Source organism: Dendrobates tinctorius, unplaced genomic scaffold (assembly GCF_039654945.1).
Source record: "Dendrobates tinctorius isolate UK_male_01 unplaced genomic scaffold, ASM3965494v1 ptg000057l, whole genome shotgun sequence".
NCBI lineage: Eukaryota > Metazoa > Chordata > Amphibia > Anura > Dendrobatidae > Dendrobates > Dendrobates tinctorius.
Genome location: NW_027361725.1, coordinates 1,211,375 through 1,234,892, shown reverse-complemented (window position 1 = coordinate 1,234,892; position 23,518 = coordinate 1,211,375). Strand labels below are relative to the sequence as shown.

At 46.0% G+C, this 23,518-nt stretch overlaps 1 protein-coding gene across 10 annotated transcripts in view; it reads right to left on the bottom strand.

Moving 5' to 3' along the window:
* The window catches only part of TRIM9 (tripartite motif containing 9), a 103,417-nt gene that overhangs the window by 78,911 nt on the left and 988 nt on the right, over nucleotides 1–23,518 (bottom strand). The gene's annotated exons all lie outside the window — the stretch shown is intronic.

Sequence of the window (23,518 nt, the reverse complement as noted above, 5' to 3'; positions counted from 1 at the left end):
ATAATACTGCTCCCTATGTACAAGAATATAACTACTATAATACCGCCCTCTATGTACAAGAATATAACTACTATAATACTGCTCCTATGTACAAGACTATAACTACTATAATACTGCCCCCTATGTACAAGAATATAACTACTATAATACTGCCCTCTATGTACAAGAATATAACTACTATAATACTGCTCCCTATGTACAAGAATATAACTACTATAATACTGTCCTCTATGTACAAGAATATAACTACTATAATAGTGCTCCTATGTAAAAGAATATAAGCACTATAATACTGCCCCCTATGTGCAAGAATATAACTACTATAATACTGCCCCTATGTACAAGAATATAACTACTATAATACTGACCCGTACAAGAATATTACTACTATAATACTGCTCCTATGTACAAGAATATAACTACTATAATACTGCCCCCTATGTACAAGAATATAACTACTATAATACTGCCCCTATATACAAGAATATAACTACTATAATACTGCCCCCTATGTACAAGAATATAACTACTAAAATACTACTCCCTATGTACAAGAACATAACTACTATAATACTGCCCTCTATGTACAAGAATATAACTACTATAATACTGCTCCTATGTACAAGAATATAACTACTATAATACTGCCCCCTATGTACAGGAATATAACTACTATAATAGTGCCCCCAATGTACAAGAATATAACTACTATAATACTGCCCCTATATACAAGAATATAACTACTATAATACTGCCCCCGATCTATAAGAATATAACTACTATAATACTGCCCCTATATACAAGAATATAATTACTATAATACTGCCCCCTATGTACAAGAATATAACTACTATAATACTGCCCCTATGTACAAGAATATAACTACTATAATACTGCTCCCTAGGTACAAGAATATCTTACTATAATACTACCCTCTATGTACAAGAATATAACTACTATAATACTGCTCCCTATGTACAAGAATATAACTACTATAATACTGCCCCTATATACAAGAATATAACTACTATAATACTGCTCCTATATACAAGAATAACTACTATAATACTGCTCCCTATGTACAAGAATATAACTACTATAATACTGCCCCTATGTACAAGAATATAACTACTATAATACTGCCCCTATGTACAAGAATATCTTACTATAATACCACCCTCTATGTACAAGAATATAACTACTATAATACTGCTCCCTATGTACAAGAATATAACTACTATAATACTGCCCCCTATGTACAAGAATATAACTACTATAATACTGCTCCCTATGTACAAGATTATAACTACTATAATACTGCCCCCTATGTACAAGAATATAACTACTATAATACTGGTCCCTATGTACAAGATTATAACTACTATAATACTGCCCCCTATGTACAAGAATATAACTACTATAATACTGCCCCCTATGTACAAGAATATCTTACTATAATACTACCCTCTATGTACAAGAATATAACTACTATAATACTGCCCCCTATGTACAAGAATATAACTACTATAATACTGCCCCTATATACAAGAATATAACTACTATAATACTGCTCCTATATACAAGAATAACTACTATAATACTGCTCCCTATGTACAAGAATATAACTACTATAATACTGCCCCTATGTACAAGAATATAACTACTATAATACTGCCCCTATGCACAAGAATATCTTACTATAATACTGCCCCTATGTACAAGAATATAACTACTATAATACTGCTCCCTATGTACAAGAATATAACTACTATAATACCACCCTCTATGTACAAGAATATAACTACTATAATACTGCTCCCTATGTACAAGAATATAACTACTATAATACTGCCCCCTATGTACAAGAATATAACTACTATAATACTGCTCCCTATGTACAAGATTATAACTACTATAATACTGCTCCTATGTACAAGAATATAACTACTATAATACTGCTCCTATGTACAAGAATATAACTACTATAATACTGCTCCTATGTACAAGAATATAACTACTATATTACTGCACCTATGTACAAGAATATAACTACTATAATACTGCTCCTATGTATAAGAATATAACTACTATAATACTGTCCATTATGTACATGAATATAACTATTACTAGATGGTGGCCCGATTCTATCGCATCGGGTATTCAGGGTTCCCCAACTCCAGTCCTCAAGGCCCACCAACAGATCATGTTTTCAGGATTTCCTTTGTATTGCTCAGGTGATAATCGCTTCACCTGTACAATACAAAGAAAATACTGAAAACATGATTTGTTGGTGGGCCTTGAGGACTGGAGTTGGGGAACCCTGTTATATACTCACCTTCCAACGGCCCCCGAACTCTTTCTCTCCTCTCCACACTCCCGGCATCTTCCGGTTCCAGTAATGCTTTGCGCGAAACACCGCTGATGACGTTGTGCTCTTGCGAGAAGCTAAGCATTACTGGAACCGGAAGATGCCGTGCGCGTGGGGAGAGGAGGGACAGAGTCCGGGGGCCGTCGGAAGGTGAGTATATAACTATTTTTTATTTTAAAAGAGACTCTAAAATACCCGATGCGATAGAATCGGGCCACCATCTAGTGCAGGGGTCCCCAACCGCCGGTCCGCGGCCCAGCACCGGGCCGCTGCAGTGCCCTTGCCGGTCCGCGGACACAAGGGGAGCCAGGGGCGGTCAGTGGCATAGCGGGGGATGGGGCGGCGCGCAGCAGTTCTTAGCGGCGGCCAGGGAGCGATCCAAGCAGCTCCGCTGCCTGCAAGAGGGAATAGCAGGAGCGGAGCTGCAAGGACCCGTCCAGCTTCCTGCCCGCCGCCCGCGCTTCCTGTCTCTGACTGACACAGAGAGGAGCGCGGCCGCTGCTGTGTCAGACCGAGGAAGCGCGGGCGGCGGGCAGGTGAGAGGAGAGAGGTGGTGTCTGTGTGTCTGTCTGTGTGTGTCATGTGTATGTATGTCTGTCTGTGTGTGTACATGTATGTGTGTGTGTGTTGGTCTGTGTTTGTGTAGCCTGGCCGTGGAGGAGATGGGGACATGAGGAGAAGGCCATGAGGGGAGTGATGGAGAGACGGCAGTGATGGGGTGAAGGCAATGATGGGGAGAGGGGAGTGATGGGGTGAAGGCAATGATGGGGAGAGGGGAGTGATGGGGTGAAGGCAATGATGAAGAGATGGCAGTGATGGGGTGAAGGCAATGATGGGGAGAGGGGAGTGATGGGGTGAAGGCAATGATGGGGAGATGGCAGTGATGGGGTGAAGGCAATGATGAAGAGATGGCAGTGATGGGGTGAAGGCAATGATGGGGAGAGGGGAGTGATGGGGTGAAGGCAATGATGGAGAGATGGCAGTGATGCGGTGAAGGCAATGATGAAGAGATGGCAGTGATGGGGTGAAGGCAATGATGGGGAGAGGGGAGTGATGGGGTGAAGGCAATGATGGGGAGATGGCAGTGATGGGGTGAAGGCAGTGATGGGGTGAAGGCAATGATGAAGAGATGGCAGTGATGGGGTGAAGGCAATGATGGGGAGAGGGGAGTGATGGGGTGAAGGCAATGATGGAGAGATGGCAGTGATGGGGTGAAGGCAATGATGAAGAGATGGCAGTGATGGGGTGAAGGCAATGATGGGGAGAAGGGAGTGATGGGGTGAAGGCAATGATGGGGAGAGGGGAGTGATGGGGTGAAGGCAATGATGGGGAGACAGCAGTGATGGGGTGAAGGCAGTGATGGAGAGAAGGCAGTGATGGGGTGAAGGCAATGATGGGGAGAGGGGAGTGATGGGGTGAAGGCAATGATGGGGAGAAGGGAGTGATGGGGTGAAGGCAATGATGGGGAGACAGCAGTGATGGGGTGAAGGCAATGATGGGGAGAAGGGAGTGATGGGGTGAAGGCAATGATGGGGAGAAGGGGGTGATGGAGCACTTATTCAAAACCTATGATGAGTTGAGTCACATTATAAATGTTATTTAATTATAAGTATGCACTGCTACACTACAACCGTGTCCATAGCCCCGCCCCCTTATGACCAAAGCACCGCCCCTGCCACACCTCCATCCCCGCCCTGCCGGGCCATGGAAGAATGGTCTTGCTTGAAACCGGTCCCTGGTGCAAAAAAGGTTGGGGACCACTGATCTAGTGTATTATACTCCTGGTACACCAGGAGCTGCTGTCACTGTTCTGCTGTTACCTAATGTATTGTAATCCAGTTCCAGCCAGAGCTGCCGTCACTGTTCTGCTGTTACCTAATGTATTGTACTCCAGTTACACCCAGAGCTGCTGTCACTGTTCTGCTGTTATCTAATGTATTGTACTCCAGTTACTCCCAGAGCTGCAGTTACTGTTCTGCTTTTACCTAATGTATTGTAGTCCAGTTACACCCAGAGCTGCAGTCACCATTCTGCTCTTACCTAATGTATTATACTCCTGTTACAGCCAGAGCTGCAGTCACTGTTCAGATCTTACCAAATGTATTGTACTCAAGTTACACCCAGAGCTGAAGTCACTGTTCGGCTGTTACCTAATGTATTGTACTCCAGTTACACCCAGATCTGCAGTCACTGTTCTCCTGTTACCCAATGTACTCCTGTTACACCCAGAGCTGCAGTCACTGTTCTGCTGTTGCCTAATGTATTGTACTCGTTACACCCAGATCTGCAGTCACCGTTCTGCTCTTACCTAATGTATTATACTCCTGTTACAGCCAGAGCTGCAGTAACAGTTCAGATCTTACCTAATGTACTTGTTACGTGCTACAGAACCACTCAGCACCCAGAATATGTTGTGCAGTTACATGTATGTATAATAGGTTCCATGTGAGATGCATGTCCCTAATGCATCAGCCCACAGGCTGCGGCCCTGGGCAGAGGGGACACGATATTCTCCTTTTGTCCGCCCGCCCCCCACCTTTGTAATTCCCACAGTAAACATCGGCAGGCTCCGGCCACCTGTGGCTTTTGTAATGCATGTCTGGCCTGCTGCTTTTCTATTGGCCTGCCCTCTGTATCTGTGTGATATATTCTGTGTCCTGTGAGTAAAGGGTTGTTAGACTGGAAATACGTGGAGAAGCAGTGATCTTTTATATGCGCCCATGTAACCAAGGAATTCCAGCCAGCGTCATTCATTCAGACTCCAGCCAACGCAGAGCGGACCTCCGAAAACACGGGGTGGTACTGAAAGAGGTACTCCAGCTTGGTAGACCCCGTTACACTGGTGGCAGACAGCGGGATATGATACCCCTTCTACAGGAGGAAAGGAATGAATGGAAAATAACTACCAGAAGTTAAAGAGGACTACATTAAAAGATCTGGTGAAAGCTCGATGGTTGATCGCCAGCAACAAAACAAAAGCGGATTTGAAAGCAGCCATCATGGAACACGACAGTGCAGCACCCCCCAATGTGAATGTGGAGGAGACCGAATTCCAGAGGGAGGTAAAGAACAGACTGGCGTTCTATGGCCCAAACCCTGCAGTAGAGATCATACGAGAGGTGATGGCTGATGTGCGTACTGATCTGAAGGAAAAGATGGCCGAGCGGACCAGGATAGAGAAAGCCAAGATGGAGATGGCAGAGCGGACCAAAGGGGAGCTGGCCAAGATGGAGAAGGCCGAGCGGGAGAGTCAGCGAGCAGGGGGACCTCTGGCCTTCGACCAGGTACCTTCAACAGTAAGCCACAAAAAGATCCAGTATAATGCCTTCCGACAGTTGGCGGAGGCAGAGGAAGACATTGATGGCTTTCTGCAGGACTTTGAGCGGCAGTGTGCCCTTCTTCAAGTGAAGCCGGAGGAACGGGTTCAGATTCTGGCCAACAAGCAGGCAGGCCGGGCAGCGGACGCCTATCGCACGGTACCTGATGAGGACTGTATGGACTATGAGCGGATCATGCGCTGACACCAGAGGCATACCGCCAAAAGTTCCGCGGACTTAAAAAACGCGCAACAGATACCCACGCTGAATGGGCCTGTAAATTACGGCGGTCACTGCTACAGTGGGTACAAGGGAGCCAAGCAAACACTAAGGAGGACGTCCTCCAGCTCTTCCTGTTAGAACGATTCTTTAATGGACTAAACCCCGAGACACAGGAATGGCTTTGGGACAGGCGGCCAACGACTCGAGGAAGCCGCTCGTCTGGCCGATGAACATCATGATGCCAGGAGACCGCAGTTGTCCGGATCAAAGGTGGTCACTAGGGGCCCGCCCATGGACCTGGAGGGCCCCAAACCACCGAAGATTGTAGGGGGACCAGCTAGAAACCCGGCCTACCACAGTCCCCCTGGGGCACGACGCCACACCTGTCGTCAGCTGGGCCACCTGCAAAGACAATGTCCCAACCGGACTCAGCATACCCAGTGGCCAAAGGCGGGAACAGCTACCTTCAGCCGGGCTGCTGTACACTGCTACCAAGGCGAAGCTGACCCGGCATTGGGGGCTACGACTAACCAAGGGGTGGAAGAGATGGAGGAAGTGCTGCATGAAGTAGACCCTGTGCAGGCAGCCCGGGCAGATAATCGACAACAGCATCGACAGGTTGTGTGGGTTAATGGGAAACGTATGCAGGGACTAAGAGATTCTGGGGCAACTTTGACCCTTGTGAAGCCTCATCTCGTCCGGGACCAAGAGAAGACGGACCGGACAGTGGCAGTCCGTGTAGCAGGGGGAGCTATACATCGACTGCCCACTGCCAGGATTCACCTGAACTGTGGAGTCGGGGATGGCCTTGTTGAGGTCGGCTTGATGGAGTATTTGCCTGCAGACATCTTGCTGGGAAATGACTTGGGGCCCATGTTGTCTGCATTCTCGGTGGCCCATCTGGCTGAGACCTATTCTGTGACCACCCGGAGAGAAGCTCGAGCTGCGGAGGTGGAATCACACTCAGAGGAGGCTCAGGTAAGACATCCCAGCCTTACACGTATTCCCATAGCCAGACACATTTCTTGGGCCACCCCAGATGAATTTAAGAGGGCGTTACTTGAGGATCCTTCATTAGAGGGATATCGTGGGAAGGCACAGGAGGGGAGAGTAGTACTGGAAGGGGAACAGTTTGTATGGAAGCAGGGACTCCTCTACCGGATCACAGAGCAGCACCACACAGGGACGAGCCCCACTATAAGCTGGTAGTTCCCAAGAAGTATAGGCAGGAGTTACTGCGAATCTCTCATGATATACCCTTGGCCGGGCACTTCGGCGTCAGTTGCACCAGGCATCGTCTGACACAAAACTTCTTTTGGCCGGGGGTAACCTATGATGTTCATCAGTACTGCCAGACCTGTGACAGTTGTCAGCGCATTGGCAAGAGGGGGGATCGATGCAAGGCCAAATTACGCCCCCTCCCCATTGTGGAGGAACCATTTAGCCGAGTAGCGGTCGATCTGATAGGGCCGTTAGCCAAACCCAGTCCGTCCGGGAAAAGGTATATATTGACAGTGGTAGATTATGCCACACGGTATCCAGAGGCGGTTGCGTTACCTAACATACTGGCAGAGACGGTGGCGGCCGCCCTGCTCCAGGTTTTCTCACGGGTTGGATTTCCCCGGGAGATTATCTCGGACCAGGGTACCCAGTTTACAGCAGAGGTGACCAATGAACTGTGGAAGCTGTGCGGCGTAAAGTCCATTAGAAGCACCCCGTACCACCCGCAAACCAATGGGTTGTGCCAACGCTTTAACGGGACATTAAAACAGCTCATTGGGACTTTTACCAGGACCTACAGGGACTGGGAGAAATTCTTGCCACACCTCCTGTTTGCCTATTGGGAGGTGCCCCAAGAATCCACAGGGTTCTCCCCGTTCGAGCTGGTAGACGGGAGACGGGTAAGGGGACCCCTAGACTTAGTGCTGGAACACTGGGAAGGGGAGGGCCTCATAGAAGGGTTACCTATTGTACCCTATGTGCTGGAATTCCGGGACCGCCTACAGGAGCTGACTCAGGCTGTACGTGAGAACATGCCGGCGACCCAGCGGCGCCAGCGCATATGGTACGATCGGAGGGCCAGAGAGCGCACCTTGGAAATAGGACAGAAGGTCCTGGTGTTAGAGCCCACTAAGCAGAATAAGTTTCAAGCTGCATGGCAGGGGCCCTACCAGGTAGTGGGGAAAATAGCCAACACAACCTATAATGTCGCCAATTGTGACGACCCCAGGGTTATCCGCATGCTCCACGTGAATATGCTGAAGCCCTACCGGGAGCGCCCTGAAGAGGTAGTGGCCATCTGTGCACCTGAAGCAGAGGATTTAGCTGGACTTCCCTTGCCGGATGTCTTAGGGGAAAGGACTCAGTTTAAAACATGGGACCAGGTACACTTGGGTGAAGACCTAGGCCCCCAGGAGAGACAGCAGGCGGAGGCGTTGTTGAGGCTGCGACAGAGGATGTTTTCAGAGAGACCGGGGTACACTCGCCTGGCACAACACAAGGTTGAGACCCAGGATCAGACCCCCCTACGACAAAACCCCTTCTGAGTCCCTGAGTCTGTACGAGAGGGGATGCGACAAGAGATACAAGAGATGCTGCGTTTAGGGGTCATTGAAGAGTCAGATAGTCCCTGGGCATCCCCCGTAGAGTTAGTGCCCAAGAAGGATGGGACTACACGGTTTTGTGTAGACTATCGTAAGCTCAATGAGAAAACAGTGACGGATGCATACCCCATGCCGCGTGTGGATGAGTTGTTAGACCGGCTGGCGGGGGCAAAGTATTTGACCACCATCGATCTATGCAAAGGCTACTGGCAGATTCCCCTTAGTCCTGACGCTATTCCCAAGTCGACATTCGTCACCCCATTCGGCTTATTCCAGTTTCGAGTTATGCCATTCGGACTGAAGAAAGCCCTGGCGACCTTCCAAAGGCTGGCTGACCGGCTTCTGGATGGTCTCCAGGACTATGCTTGTGCCTACCTGGACGACATCGCCATCTACAGTGCGACATGGGAAGAGCATCTAAATCACCTAGAGACAGTATTGGACAGGATCCAGCAGGCCGGAATCACCCTGAACCCAAACAAGTGTCACGTGGGAAAAGCAGAGGTTCAGTATTTAGGGCATTGGGTGGGAAGTGGGAAACAGCGACCAGAACCAGCCAAGATTGAGGCCATAGCCAAATGGCCCATCCCACGCACTAAAACCCAGGTCATGGCGTTTCTAGGGACAGCGGGGTATTACAGGAAATTCGTTCCCAATTACAGCCGCGTAGCCAAGCCCCTCACTGATCTGACCCGTAAGAACCAACCCCGCCAGGTAACCTGGACCTCATTGTGTGAGGAAGCCTTCCGCCAACTAAAGGACGCCCTCACCAATACCCCTGTATTGGCCGCACCCGATCCAACTAAACATTTCCTGGTTCACACAGACGCTTCTATGTTTGGATTTGGGGCAGTACGGAGCCAAGTCGGACCGGACGGCCAAGAACACCCGGTAGCTTACCTGAGTCGGAAACTACTGCCCCGTGAAGTAAGCTATGCGGCCATCGAGAAGGAGTGCCTGGCGGTAGTATGGGCACTCAAAAAGTTGCAACCATATTTGTATGGACGACAGTTTTCCATCCTAACGAACCATAATCCCCTAGTCTGGCTTAATCGGGTCTCCGGAGACAACGCCAGATTGCTGCGGTGGAGTTTAGCCCTACAACCTCTGGACTTCACCATCCACCACAGACCCGGCAAACAAAACGGTAACGCCGATGGACTAAGTCGACAAACGGAACTTGTACCAACCCCATAAACTTCGGTCATCCCCAAACCGATCCGTTGAGGATCAGACTGTGTATGCCGATCGCGTCGCTGAAAAGGGGGAGCCGTGTTACGTGCTACAGAACCACTCAGCACCCAGAATATGTTGTGCAGTTATATGTATGTATAATAGGTTCCATGTGAGATGCATTTCCCTAATGCATCAGTCCACAGGCTGCGCCCCTGGGCAGAGGGGACACTATATTCTCCTTTTGTCCGCCCTCCCCCCACCTTTGTAATTCCCACAGTAAACATCGGCAGGCTCCGGCCACCTGCGGCTTTTGTAATGCATGTCTGGCCTGCCGCTTTTCTATTGGCCTGCCCTCTGTATCTGTGTGATATATTCTGTGTCCTGTGAGTAAAGGGTTGTCAGACTCGAAATACGTGGAGAAGCAGTGATCTTTTATATGCGCCCATGTAACCAAGGAATTCCAGCCAGTGTCATTCATTCAGACTCCAGCCAACACAGAGCGGACCTCCGAAAACGCTGGGTGGTACTGAAAGAGGTACTCCAGCTTGGTAGACCCGTTAAAGTACTGTACCCCAGTTGCACCCAGAGCTGCAGTCACTTTTCTGCTCTTACCTAATGTATTGTACGAAAGTTACACCCAGAGCTGCAGTCACTGTTCTACTGTTACCTAATGCATTGTATTCCAGTTACACCCAGATCTGCAGTCACTGTTCTGCTGTTACCTAATGTACTCCTGTTACACCAAGAGCTGCAGTCACTGCTCTGCTGTTACCTAATGTATTGTACTCCAGTTACACCCAGATCTGCAGTCACTGTTCTGCTGTTACCTAATGTACTCCTGTTACACCCAGAGCTGCAGCCACTGTTCTGCTGTTACCTAATGTATTGTACTCCAGAATATGTACAGGACTGTGCCTGTGTATTGAGCGACGCAGCAGTGATGCCTTTAATGGCTGTAATGTGCCTGTACAATAAGCGATGAGGCCATGTTGCCGCAACGAATAAGCAACTGTCACTGATTGGTCACGGCCTAACTGCCGCAACCAGTCAGCAACGCAGGATTTCGGTTACAGACAGACATGATAACACAATTATATATAGATAATACTGCTCCCTATATACAAGAATATAACTACTATAATACTGCCCCCTATGTACAAGAATAAAACTACTATAATACTGCCCCTAAGTACAAGAGTATAACTACTATAATACTGTTCCCTATATACAAGAATATAACTACTATAATACTGCTCCCTATATACAAGAATATGACTACTATAATACTGCCCCTATGTACAAGAATAGAACTACTATAATACTGCCCCCTATGTTCAAGAATATAACTACTATAATACTGCCCGTATGTACAAGAATATAACTACTATAACACTGCCCTCTATGAACAAGAATATAACTACTATAATACTGCCCTCTATGAACAAGATTATAACTACTATAATACTGCCCCTATGTACATGAATATAACTATTATAATACTGCTCCCTATATACAAGAATATAACTACTATAATACTGCCCCTATGTACAAGAATATAACTACTATAATACTGCCCCAAGTACAAGAATATAACTACTATAATACTGCTCCCTATATACAAGAATATAACTACTATAATACTGCCCCTATGTACAAGAATAGAACTACTATAATACTGCCCCCTATGTACAAGAATAGAACTACTATAATACTGCCCGTATGCACAAGAATATAACTACTATAACACTGCCCTCTATGAACAAGAATATAACTACAATAATACTGCCCTCTGTGAACAAGAATATAACTACTATAATACTGCCCCCTATGTACATGAATTTAACTATTATAATACTGCTCCCTATATACAAGAATATAAGTACTATAATACTGCCCCCTATGTAGAAGAATATAACTACTATAATACTGCTCCCTATATACAAGAATATAACTACTATAATACTGCTCCCTATATACAAGAATATAACTACTATAATACTGCCCCTATGTACAAGAATAGAACTACTATAATACTGCCCGTATGTACAAGAATATAACTACTATAATACTGCCCGTATGTACAAGAATATAACTACTATAATACTGCTCCTATGTACAAGAATATAACTACTACAATACTGCCCCATGTACAAGAATATAACTACTATAATACTGCTCCTATGTACAAGAATATAACTACTATAATACTGCTCCTATATACAAGAATATAACTACTATAACACTGCCCTCTAGGAACAATATAACTACTATAATACTGCCCTCTACAAACAAGAATATAAATACTATAATACTGCCCCCTATGTACTGCCCCGTAGAGACTCGAGGTTTCTCCAGGATCGGCATTTCTCTTGTCTGTACATTGTGTCTGGTACTGCAATGCAGAATCAGTTGAATGTTGCAGAGCTGTAATACCATGCAGAGCCTATAGACATGAGTGGCGCAATTTCCTCTTGGCAAAAAAAGAATGTGATTTTCTCTTGTAACCTCATACACAGGTACAGAGAACAGCACTGACAGCACAGACATGAACATCTATAGACACCGTGATCACTAGACATACAGAAGCTCTCTTGACGATGATGCCAGTCAGGGGCTTCAGATGGCAGGACATAAAGCAGATGAATCTCCCAGGCCAGCGTATCTGCATTAATGCTTTACCCTGACCGGCGCGGAGGGATCAGCTCTCTCTCTGAATGTACACAGCACAATGCACCATTCTCTGACCCTGGAGATTGGAATTGCTTCATTTATAAACATGATCGGGCGTTCAGCCGTCCGTCTGCATCTAAATCACTTCTGCCCCGATTCCCACACAAGTGCCTGATGAGCCACCATGGCTCCGGTCCCGCTGCACATTCTGCTGCAATAATAGCTCTGTTCCTAAATGGCTCAGGCCGGCACAGTGACCTGATTCACAGCGCTGAGCAATTAGCGACAATAAGGGCTGCTGACCGCAGGAACTAAAATACCTGTAGGGCATACGGAGGCCTTTAATGTGGGCGGGGCTTAAGTGATTTAAAGGGTAAGTCCATCGATGAAAAATAGGAATGATCTTTATGAAATAACTAGCTGAAGAGCCCGGCGCTGCCTGGGCATAGTAACTAACTACGGTTAGATATAACAAATTATAATGATTATATCTATATATATAAAGCTGAGTGTATAGCCCCGCCCACTCTGCATAGCCACACTCACTATAATATCCCTCATCATCCCATCAGCCAGAGCTACCGGACTACTACCCATAATATCCCACATCATCCCATCAGCCAGAGCCACCGGACAACTACCCATAATATCAGGATCAATAATGTAATGTATGTACACAGTGACTGCACCAGCAGAATAGTGAGTGCAGCTCTGGAGTATAATACAGGATGTAACTCAGGATCAGTAATGTAATGTATGTACACAGTGACTGCACCAGCAGAATAGTGAGTGCAGCTCTGGGGTATAATACAGGATGTAACTCAGGATCAGTAATGTAATGTATGTACACAGTGACTGCACCAGCAGAATAGTGAGTGCAGCTCTGGAGTATAATACAGGATGTAACTCAGGATCAGTACAGGATCAGTAATGTAATGTATGCACACAGTGACTGCACCAGCAGAATAGTGAGTGCAGCTCTGGAGTCTAATACAGGATGCAACTCAGAATCAGTACAGGATCAGTAATGTATGTACACAGTGACTGCACCAGCAGAATAGTGAGTGCAGCTTCGGAGTATAATACAGGATGTAACTCAGGATCAGTAATGTAATGTATGTATACAGTGATTGCACCAGCAGAATAGTGAGTGCAGCTCTGGAGTATAATACAGGATGTAACTCAGGATCAGTAATGTAATGTATGTACACAGTGACTGCACCAGCAGAATAGTGAGTGCAGCTCTGGGGTATAATACAGGATGTAACTCAGGATCAGTAATGTAATGTATGTACACAGTGACTGCACCAGCAGAATAGTGAGTGCAGCTCTGGAGTATAATACAGGATGTAACTCAGGATCAGTACAGGATCAGTAATGTATGTACACAGTGACTGCACCAGCAGAATAGTTAGTGCAGCTCTGGAGTCTAATACAGGATGCAACTCAGAATCAGTACAGGATCAGTAATGTATGCACACAGTGACTGCCCCAGCAGAATAGTGAGTGCAGCTTCGGAGTATAATACAGGATGTAACTCAGGATCAGTAATGTAATGTATGTATACAGTGATTGCACCAGCAGAATAGTGAGTGCAGCTCTGGAGTATAATACAGGATGTAACTCAGGATCAGTAATGTATGTACACAGTGACTGCACCAGCAGAATAGTGAGTGCAGCTTCGGAGTATAATACAGGATGTAACTCAGGATCAGTAATGTAATGTATGTATACAGTAATTGCACCAGCAGAATAGTGAGTGCAGCTCTGGAGTATAATACAGGATGTAACTCAGGATCAGTAATGTAATGTATGTACACAGTGACTGCACCAGCAGAATAGTGAGTGCAGCTCTGGGGTATAATACAGGATGTAACTCAGGATCAGTAATGTAATGTATGTACACAGTGACTGCACCAGCAGAATAGTGAGTGCAGCTCTGGGGTACAATACAGGATGTAACTCAGGATCAGTAATGTATGTACACAGTGACTGCACCAGCAGAATAGTGAGTGCAGCTCTAGAGAACAAGATAAATAATGCAAAAATACAATATATTAACCAAAAAGTCTGACAGAACAGTAACATCACCCTGAAATTGTATATTACTAATCTATTTTCTGTCCATATCCAGTCATTGAAGTTTTGTGCCTAAAGGGTAAAGACGCAGTCGACTGTGTCTGAGTGTCTGCCTCCTGTAGGTGTACACTCCCTTCTGTGAGCTCTGCCATTACCATTACAGCCTATGGCCCTGTCGACGCAGGCGTCCGGACCCCGTTTTGCGGGGGATTTTTTACGTATGCCCCAACAGCTACACAGAAAGCAATGTGAAAGCAGCCTAAATGTCCCATAACTGCCCACCATGAGCGATTATGATGGTCACTGGGTGCAGACATTGGATCTGTTTCTGTTATGTTCCACGAATGGGAACAACCTGTAATGTATATTTCTCTGTGTTGAGCTTTTAACTCCAATCAGCAAAATTCCCTGTTGTTGCTAGGTAGAATTAGACTGTGTGAAGATTGTCCTTATGTCCCTCCTGTAGTTGAGCTCTGTATTAGGTTGCTCCTCCCTTCTTCTTCAGTTTAGCCTACAGCAGCCATTACTCAAGACGCATGTGTACTCCCCTGTACAGATTACTCCTTTTTACCTACTGTCCATTGTAAACTAATACAATATTTGGAAAGAAAACAGCATCGTTTCTCCTGGTCTTTCCACAGTTGCAGTGGCGGTCGAGTTAAACTATCTGCGGACGCCTGGTGGAGCGAGTACGAGTTATACAATTATCCAAGGAGCTGATAGAAAGCTTGGGATTTGCATGAAGAGGCAGAACAGTTTCTGCTTTGGGCAGTAGAATAAGGGACTTGTTATCCCTAACATCCATGTGACACACACAGGAGAGAGGTGACCAGCCTTCAGTAATGCAGTAATGGCCACTGATAGCAATGGCTGCACATACTACACTCACTACAAATAAATATATATATATATATATATATATATATATATATATATATATATATATTACTACACAGCTCTGGCAAAAAATTAAAAGACCACTACAAAATTTTCATTTTTTTGTCTGATTTTTCTCTTTATAGGTATATTTTTGAGTAAAATGTAAATTACTGACATGTCTTCGGATTTCCAAGCACTAAATTTTGTACTTATTTTCAGAAAATGAGTAATGGTCAAAATAACACAAAAATAATGCTAAGAAAACAAGTTCATAATCATTTAGAAACAACAATACTAATGTTTTATCTCAGGAAGAGTTCAGAAATAAATATTCTGTGGAATAACCATGATTTTTAATCACAGCTTTCATACGTCTTGGCATGCTTTCCACCAGTCTTTCACACTGCTTTTGGGTGACCTTATGCCACTCCTGGCACAAAAATGTAAGCAGTTCTTCTTTGATGGCTTGTGACTAACCATCTTCCTCTTGATTACATTCCAGAGGTTTTCAATGGGGTTCAGGTTTGGAGAATGGGCTGCCCATGACAGGGTTTTGATGTGGTTATCCTTCATCCACACATTGATTGACCTGTGTGTCATGGCGCATTGTCCTGCTGGAAAACCAGTCCTCAGAGTTGGGGAACATAGCCTGAGCAGAAGGAATCAACAGTTTTTCCAAGATAACCTTGTATGCGGCTTGATTCATACGTCCTTCGCAAAGATTAACCTGCCCAATTCCAGGCTTGCTGAAGCATCCCCAGATCATCACCGATCCTCTACCAAATTTCATAGTGGGTGCTACACACAGTGGCTTGTACGCCTCTCCAGGTCTCCGTCTAACCATTAGACGACCAGGTGTTGGGCAAAGCTGAAAATTACACTCATCAGAGAAGATTGCCTTACTCCAGTCCTCTATGGTCCAATCCTTATGGTCTTTGGCAAACTTCAGCATGGCTCTCCTTTGTTTCTCACTGATGAAAAGTTTTTTCTAGCTTTACATGACTTGAGCCCTGCCTCTAGGAGCCTGTTACGAACTGTTCTTGCGGTGCACTTCACCCCAGCTGCCATTTGCTATTCCTTTTGTAGGTCACTTGATGTCATCCTGCGGTTGCTGAGTGATATTCGAATAAGATGACAGTCATCCCGCTCAGTGGAGAGTCGTTTTCGCCCTCTGCAGCTTTGTTGTCCGCAATGTCTGCCGCTTGACCTTGTTGTAATGGACTGCCGTCTTAAAAATTTTAAGGATGGAGGCAACATGACGCTCACTCACTGTATCCCTCTGCTATTAAGGCCAGAATTGAGCCCTTCTTTTCCTCACTCAAGACTTCTTTTCAACTCCTTTGGCATGGTTAAAAGTTATTTTTTCATTCCTATTTCTTTTGGGATATTACTAGCACTTGTTTTGCCATCCAGCTTGTCCTATTGCAAGAGGATTGTGAACACCACAGCAGGGTTTTTTATACTTTCCTCCAATAAATAAGATTTGGTTCAGGTGATTGCCTAATCAGAAGCACATTAAGTAGAATGAGGTGCACTCTGGATGGAATTCAACTGACACTGGAATGGAATGGCTGTCAGACATGTAGAGAAGCTGATTTTTATAAAACTGTGCAGAGGTCTCTTAATTTTTGCCAGAGCAGTATATATATATATATATATATATATATATATATATATATATAAATATACAGTACAGACCAAAAGTTTGGAGACCTTCTCATTCAAAGAGTTTTCTTTATTTTCATGACTATGAAAATTGTAGATTCACTCTGAAGGCATCAAAACTATGAATTAACACATATGGAATTATATAATTAACAAAAAAGTATGAAACAACTGAAAACACTGTGTGTCTTATATTCTACGTTCTTCAAAGTAGCCACCTTTTGCTTTGATTACTGCTTTGCACACTCTTGGCATTCTCTTGATGAGCTTCAAGAGGTAGTCACCAGAAAAGGTTTTCACTTCACAGGTGTGCCCTGTCAGGTTTAATAAGTGGGATTTCTTGCCTTATAAATGGGGTTGGGACCATCAGTTGTGTTGTGCAGAAGTCTGGTGGATACACAGCTGATAGTCCTACTGAATAGACTGTTAGAATTTGTATTATGGCAAGAAAAAAGCAGCTAAGTAAAGAAAAACGAGTGGCCATCATTACTTTAAGAAATGAAGGTCAGTCAGTCCGAAAAATTGGGGAAACTTTGAAAGTGTTCCCAAGTGCAGTGGCAAAAATCATCAAGCGCTACAAAGAAACTGACTCACATGAGGACCGCCCCAGGAAAGGAAGACCAAGAGTCACCTCTGCTGCGGAGGATAAGTTCATCCGAGTCACCAGCCTCAGAAATCGCAGGTTAACAGCAGCTCAGAATAGAGACCAGGTCAATGCCACACAGAGTTCTAGCAGCAGACACATCTCTACAACAACTGTTAAGAGGAGACTTTGTGCAGTAGGCCTTCATGATAAAATAGCTGCTAGGAAACCACTGCTAAGGACAGGCAACAAGCAGAAGAGACTTGTTTGGGCTAAAGAACACAAGGAATGGACATTAGACCAGTGGAAATCTGTGCTTTGGTCTGATGAGTCCACATTTGAGATCTTTGGTTCCAACCACCGTGTCTTTGTGCGACACAGAAAAGGTGGACTCTACATGCCTGGTTCCCACCGTGAAGCATGGAGGAGGAGGTGTGACACTGGATGGGGATTTATTCAAAATTGAAGGCATACTGAACCAGCATGGCTACCACAGCATCTTGTAGCGGCATGCTATTCCATCCGGTTTGCGTTTAGTTGGACCATCATTTATTTTTCAACAGGACAATGACCCCAAACACACCTCCAGGCTGTGTAAGGGCTATTTGACCAAGAAGGAGAGTGATGGGGTGCTACGCCAGATGACCTGGCCTCCACAGTCACCAGACCTGAACCCAATCAAGATGGTTTGGGGTGAGCTGGACCGCAGAGTGAAGGCAAAAGGGACAACAAGTGCTAAGCATCTCTGGGATCTCCTTCAAGACTGTTGGAAGACCATTTCCGGTAACTACCTCTTGTAGCTCATCAAGAGAATGCCAAGAGTGCAAAGCAGTAATCAAAGCAAAAGGTGGCTACTTTGAAGAACCTAGAATATAAGACATATTTTCAGTTGTTTCACACTTTTTTGTTAATTACATAATTCCACATGTGTTAATTCATAGTTTTGATGCATTCAGAGTGAATCTACAATTTTCATAGTCATGAAAATAAAGAAAACTCTTTGAATGAGGTGTGTCCAAACTTTTGGTCTGTACTGGATATAGATAGATAGATAGATAGATAGATAGATAGGATATACACCTATTACTATACTGTTTTTTGCTATTTAATCCTCCAAAACCTCCAATATGTGCTGTAGCTTAAGAAAACATGTGTTACCCAAACATCCTGTCCGTTGTAGCAGAGCTGAATGGAATGTGTTATTTTGCTCTCTAAGATTTGTACTATTACTGCAACTTGCAAAACCAGCCACGAGATCACAGGGAATGAAGTTTAATGACAAACTCAACTGTGCTACATCTGCTTGCACTGATCCCTTCATTGGAATAGCTTTTGCAGTCAATGGAGAGACCACTAGCCACAGGTCTTCCTGTCAGTCAGAAGGGCATTATCCAAGTACCGTAAGTTCAGATGTAGCAGAGCTCAACTGGTTTCCTTAGACACGAATGGAAAGAGGCATACCGTCTTATCCAAATACAACCACAAAAAGGGAAAAACCTAATTCAGCTCTGCTACATCTGTAAAGGAAAGAGTCAAGGCGATCTATTCAGTGGATGCAATAATTGATGACAAGGCCAATCCATAGCAGCGCGGGGGGGCAACGAATTTCAATTATCACCTAGGAATATATTTCCCTGCCGCTGTGGTGAAGGGTGGGCTGCAGGGGGAATATTTTACATGCAGCTACACTACATGTTTTGTGCATCCTCCTTGAGTGCAGAGACCGCGGATCAGATGCAGCTCATGCTGCTACATGTGAACACTACACATACAATTTTCTCTCTGTATCTAATGTGACCCCCCCATAGTGACTGATGATACGAAGCTCCCGGTGTGAGGGGCTGCCGATGCTGCGCTGGAGGGGCCAGGGACGAGTCCACCATAGGGATGATGACAAGCCAAGAGGAATGCAGTGAATTATTCCCGTCACTCATGTAAATCCCGGAACACTACAGCCAGCCAGATGTCACATCCAATCCAGCGGAGCGAGAAAATGGCCAAGAGAGTGTAGAAGTGAGGTTATCAGGGGGACTGTCCCTGCTTACCCCCTGTATACATGTAGGGGAGGATGCGGGATAGAGAGATATTAGATAGAAGATAGATAGATGATAGATAATACATAGATAGACAGATAATAGATATATAATAGATATATATGACAGATAATAGATAGATAGAAGATAATGGATAGATAGATAATAAATGATAGATCTAGATAGATAGATAATAGATAGATAGATAATAGAGAGATGACAGAGGGATAGCTACATAGAGAGATAATGATAAACTCCTTGTAATGATGCAGTAGCAGGGGGATGACACAATTTGGCCTTGGCTCAGTGGTCCCTTCTCCAAGATGCAGACACTTACCCCTGAGTCCTTCTCTCTGCAGTATGAATTATTCATGGCGCCCCCCTCTGTATTCCCCCATGAATCGCAGAGTGCACGGCTGGGAAGAGTGCGGTCGCTGACTGGACGTGGTCAGACGTTGCTCCTGTTTTCTATTCTCTGGATGAGGAAATCGGTCACAGTGCACTTCCCTGACTGAATCTTTAGGATGGCTTGTGGTCATACATAAGATGGTCTGATACGTGGCTGATTATTATAGATAGCCCACCCCCTCCTGTGCGGCTCTTTACCCCCCACCCTATGCTACTGACACATTCCTCCAGGCCCCCTCCCCCAGCCTTCCCATAGATGAGTAGTCTGTATCCAGCGATGCCACTGGCAGGGGCATCCCCCACCTCACACATTGCTGGGCACCAGCACTGACGACTCTTATGTGGCACAGGTGCCCATCAGCATCACACCCTCTACAGCGCCCCCTGGAGCTCCTGCACTATTATGACCTGTAGGGCAGAAAGTGCAGTGTCACTGGTGTGATCCCAATGTCGCCTTTCGGCTGGCACACACTGGAGACGCTGCCAGTCCTGCCATTCACCCGACACTTCTGCTCAGTAGTTGTGTGTTCCATAGAGGCCAATCCGGCAACTAGAGGGGGCCCCAAAGCAAAAATCAATCCGTGGCCCCCAGATGTACTTGGCTCATACAACAGAAGGGGTGCAAGGGGTCAAGGCTTTATGAGATTTTAGTTCCCCCTAAAGTTTGGCTGGCACCACTACACCCCCAACTGCTAAGAAGACCACAGCAGAACCAGCAGTGCTCATACACGGTAGACCATGGCTAGCACCAATACACTCCCAACTGCTGCCACCATCCTCAGTCTTTGTGGTCTAGAAAAAAATAATATGGCTAGCAGTGCCCCATGAGCAATTGACAACCTGAGTCCTTGGCAAGAATACACCCCAGATGCTGCCCTCCCCCAGTCTTTGGCCAAGTGCACCCAAAGAAGATCATAATAAAGTCAGCAGTCCCCCACAAGCTCTTGAGTACCACACAAAGGACCATGTCATTGCCAGCAGTGCCCCATGAACTGTTTGCTACCACATGAAGGACTATGTCATTACCAGCAGTGCCCCATGAACTGTTTGCTACCACATGAAGGACCATGTCATTGCCAGCAATGCCCCATGAACTGTTTGCTACCACATGAAGGACCATGTCATTGCCAGCAGTGCCCCATGAACTGTTTGCTACCACATGAAGGACCATGTCATTGCCAGCAATGCCCCATGAACTGTTTGCTACCACATGAAAGCCCATGTCATTGCCACAGTGCCCCATGAGCTGTTTAGTACCACATGAAGGACCATGCCATTGCCACCAGTGCCCCATGAGCTGTTTGTACCCCATGAAGGACCATGTCACTGCCAGCAGTGCCCCATGAACTGTTTGCTATCATATGAAGGACCATGTCATTGCCAGCAGTGCCCTATGAGCTGTTTGTACCACATGAAGGACCATGTCATTGCCAGCAGTGCCCCATGAACTGTTTGCTATCATATGAAGGACCATGTCATTGCCAGTAGTGCCCCATGATCTGTTTGTACCACATGAAGGACCATGTCATTGCCACCAGTGCCCCATGAGCTGTTTGCTACCACATGAAGGACCATGTCATTGCCACCAGTGCCCCATGAGCTGTTTGCTACCACATGAAGGACCATGTCATTGCCAGCAGTGCCCCATGAACTGTTTGCTATCATATGAAGGACCATGTCATTGCCAGCAGTGCCCCATGAACTGTTTGCTATCATATGAAGGACCATGTCATTGCCAGTAGTGCCCCATGATCTGTTTGTACCACATGAAGGACCATGTCATTGCCAGCAGTACCCCATGAGCTGTTTGTACCACATGAAGGACCATGTCATTGCCAGCAGTGCCCCATGAACTGTTTGTACTACATGAAGGACCATGTCATTGCCAGCAGTGCCCTATGAGCTGTTTGTACCACATGAAGGACCATGTCATTGCCAGCAGTGCCCCATGAGCTGTTTGTACCACATGAAGGACCATGTCATTGCCAGCAGTGCCCCATGAACTGTTTGTACTACATGAAGGACCATGTCATTGCCAGCAGTGCCCTATGAGCTGTTTGTACCACATGAAGGACCATGTCATTGCCACAGTGCCCCATGAACTGTTTGCTATCATATGAAGGACTATGTCATTGCCAGCAGTGCCCCATGAACTGTTTGCTATCATATGAAGGACCATGTCATTGCCAGTAGTGCCCCATGATCTGTTTGTACCACATGAAGGACCATGTCATTGCCAGCAGTGCCCCATGAGCTGTTTGTACCACATGAAGGACCATGTCATTGCCAGCAGTGCCCCATGAACTGTTTGTACTACATGAAGGACCATGTCATTGCCAGCAGTGCCCTATGAGCTGTTTGTACCACATGAAGGACCATGTCATTGCCAGCAGTGCCCCATGAGCTGTTTGTACCACATGAAGGACCATGTCATTGCCAGCAGTGCCCCATGAACTGTTTGTACTACATGAAGGACCATGTCATTGCCAGCAGTGCCCTATGAGCTGTTTGTACCACATGAAGGACCATGTCATTGCCACAGTGCCCCATGAGCTGTTTAGTACCACATGAAGGACCATGCCATTGCCACCAGTGCCCCATGAGCTGTTTGTACCCCATGAAGGACCATGTCACTGCCAGCAGTGCCCCATGATCTGTTTGTACCACATGAAGGACCATGTCATTGCCAGTAGTGCCCCATGATCTGTTTGTACCACATGAAGGACCATGTCATTGCCACCAGTGCCCCATGAGCTGTTTGCTACCACATGAAGGACCATGTCATTGCCACCAGTGCCCCATGAGCTGTTTGCTACCACATGAAGGACCATGTCATTGCCAGCAGTGCCCCATGAGCTGTTTGTATCACATGAAGGACCATGTCATTGCCACAGTGCCCCATGAGCTGTTTGCTATCATATGAAGGACTATGTCATTGCCACAGTGCCCCATGATCTGTTTGTACCACATGAAGGACCATGTCATTGCCAGCAGTGCCCCATGATGTTTGTACCACATGAAGGACCATGTCATTGCCAGCAGTGCCCCATGATCTGTTTGTACCACATGAAGGACCATGTCATTGCCAGCAGTGCCCCATGAGCTGTTTGTACCACATGAAGGACCATGTCATTGCCAGCAGTGCCCCATGAGCTGTTTGTACCACATGAAGGACCATGTCATTGCCACAGTGCCCCATGAGTTGTTTGTACCACATGAAGGACCATGTCATTGCCACAGTGCCCCATGAGCTGTTTGTACCACATGAAGGACCATGTCATTGCCAGCAGTGCCCCATGAGTTGTTTGTACCACATGAAGGACCATGTCATTGCCACAGTGCCCCATGAGTTGTTTGTACCACATGAAGGACCATGTCATTGCCACAGTGCCCCATGAGTTGTTTGTACCACATGAAGGACCATGTCATTGCCACAGTGCCCCATGAGTTGTTTGTACCACATGAAGGACCATGTCATTGCCACAGTGCCCCATGAGTTGTTTGTACCACATGAA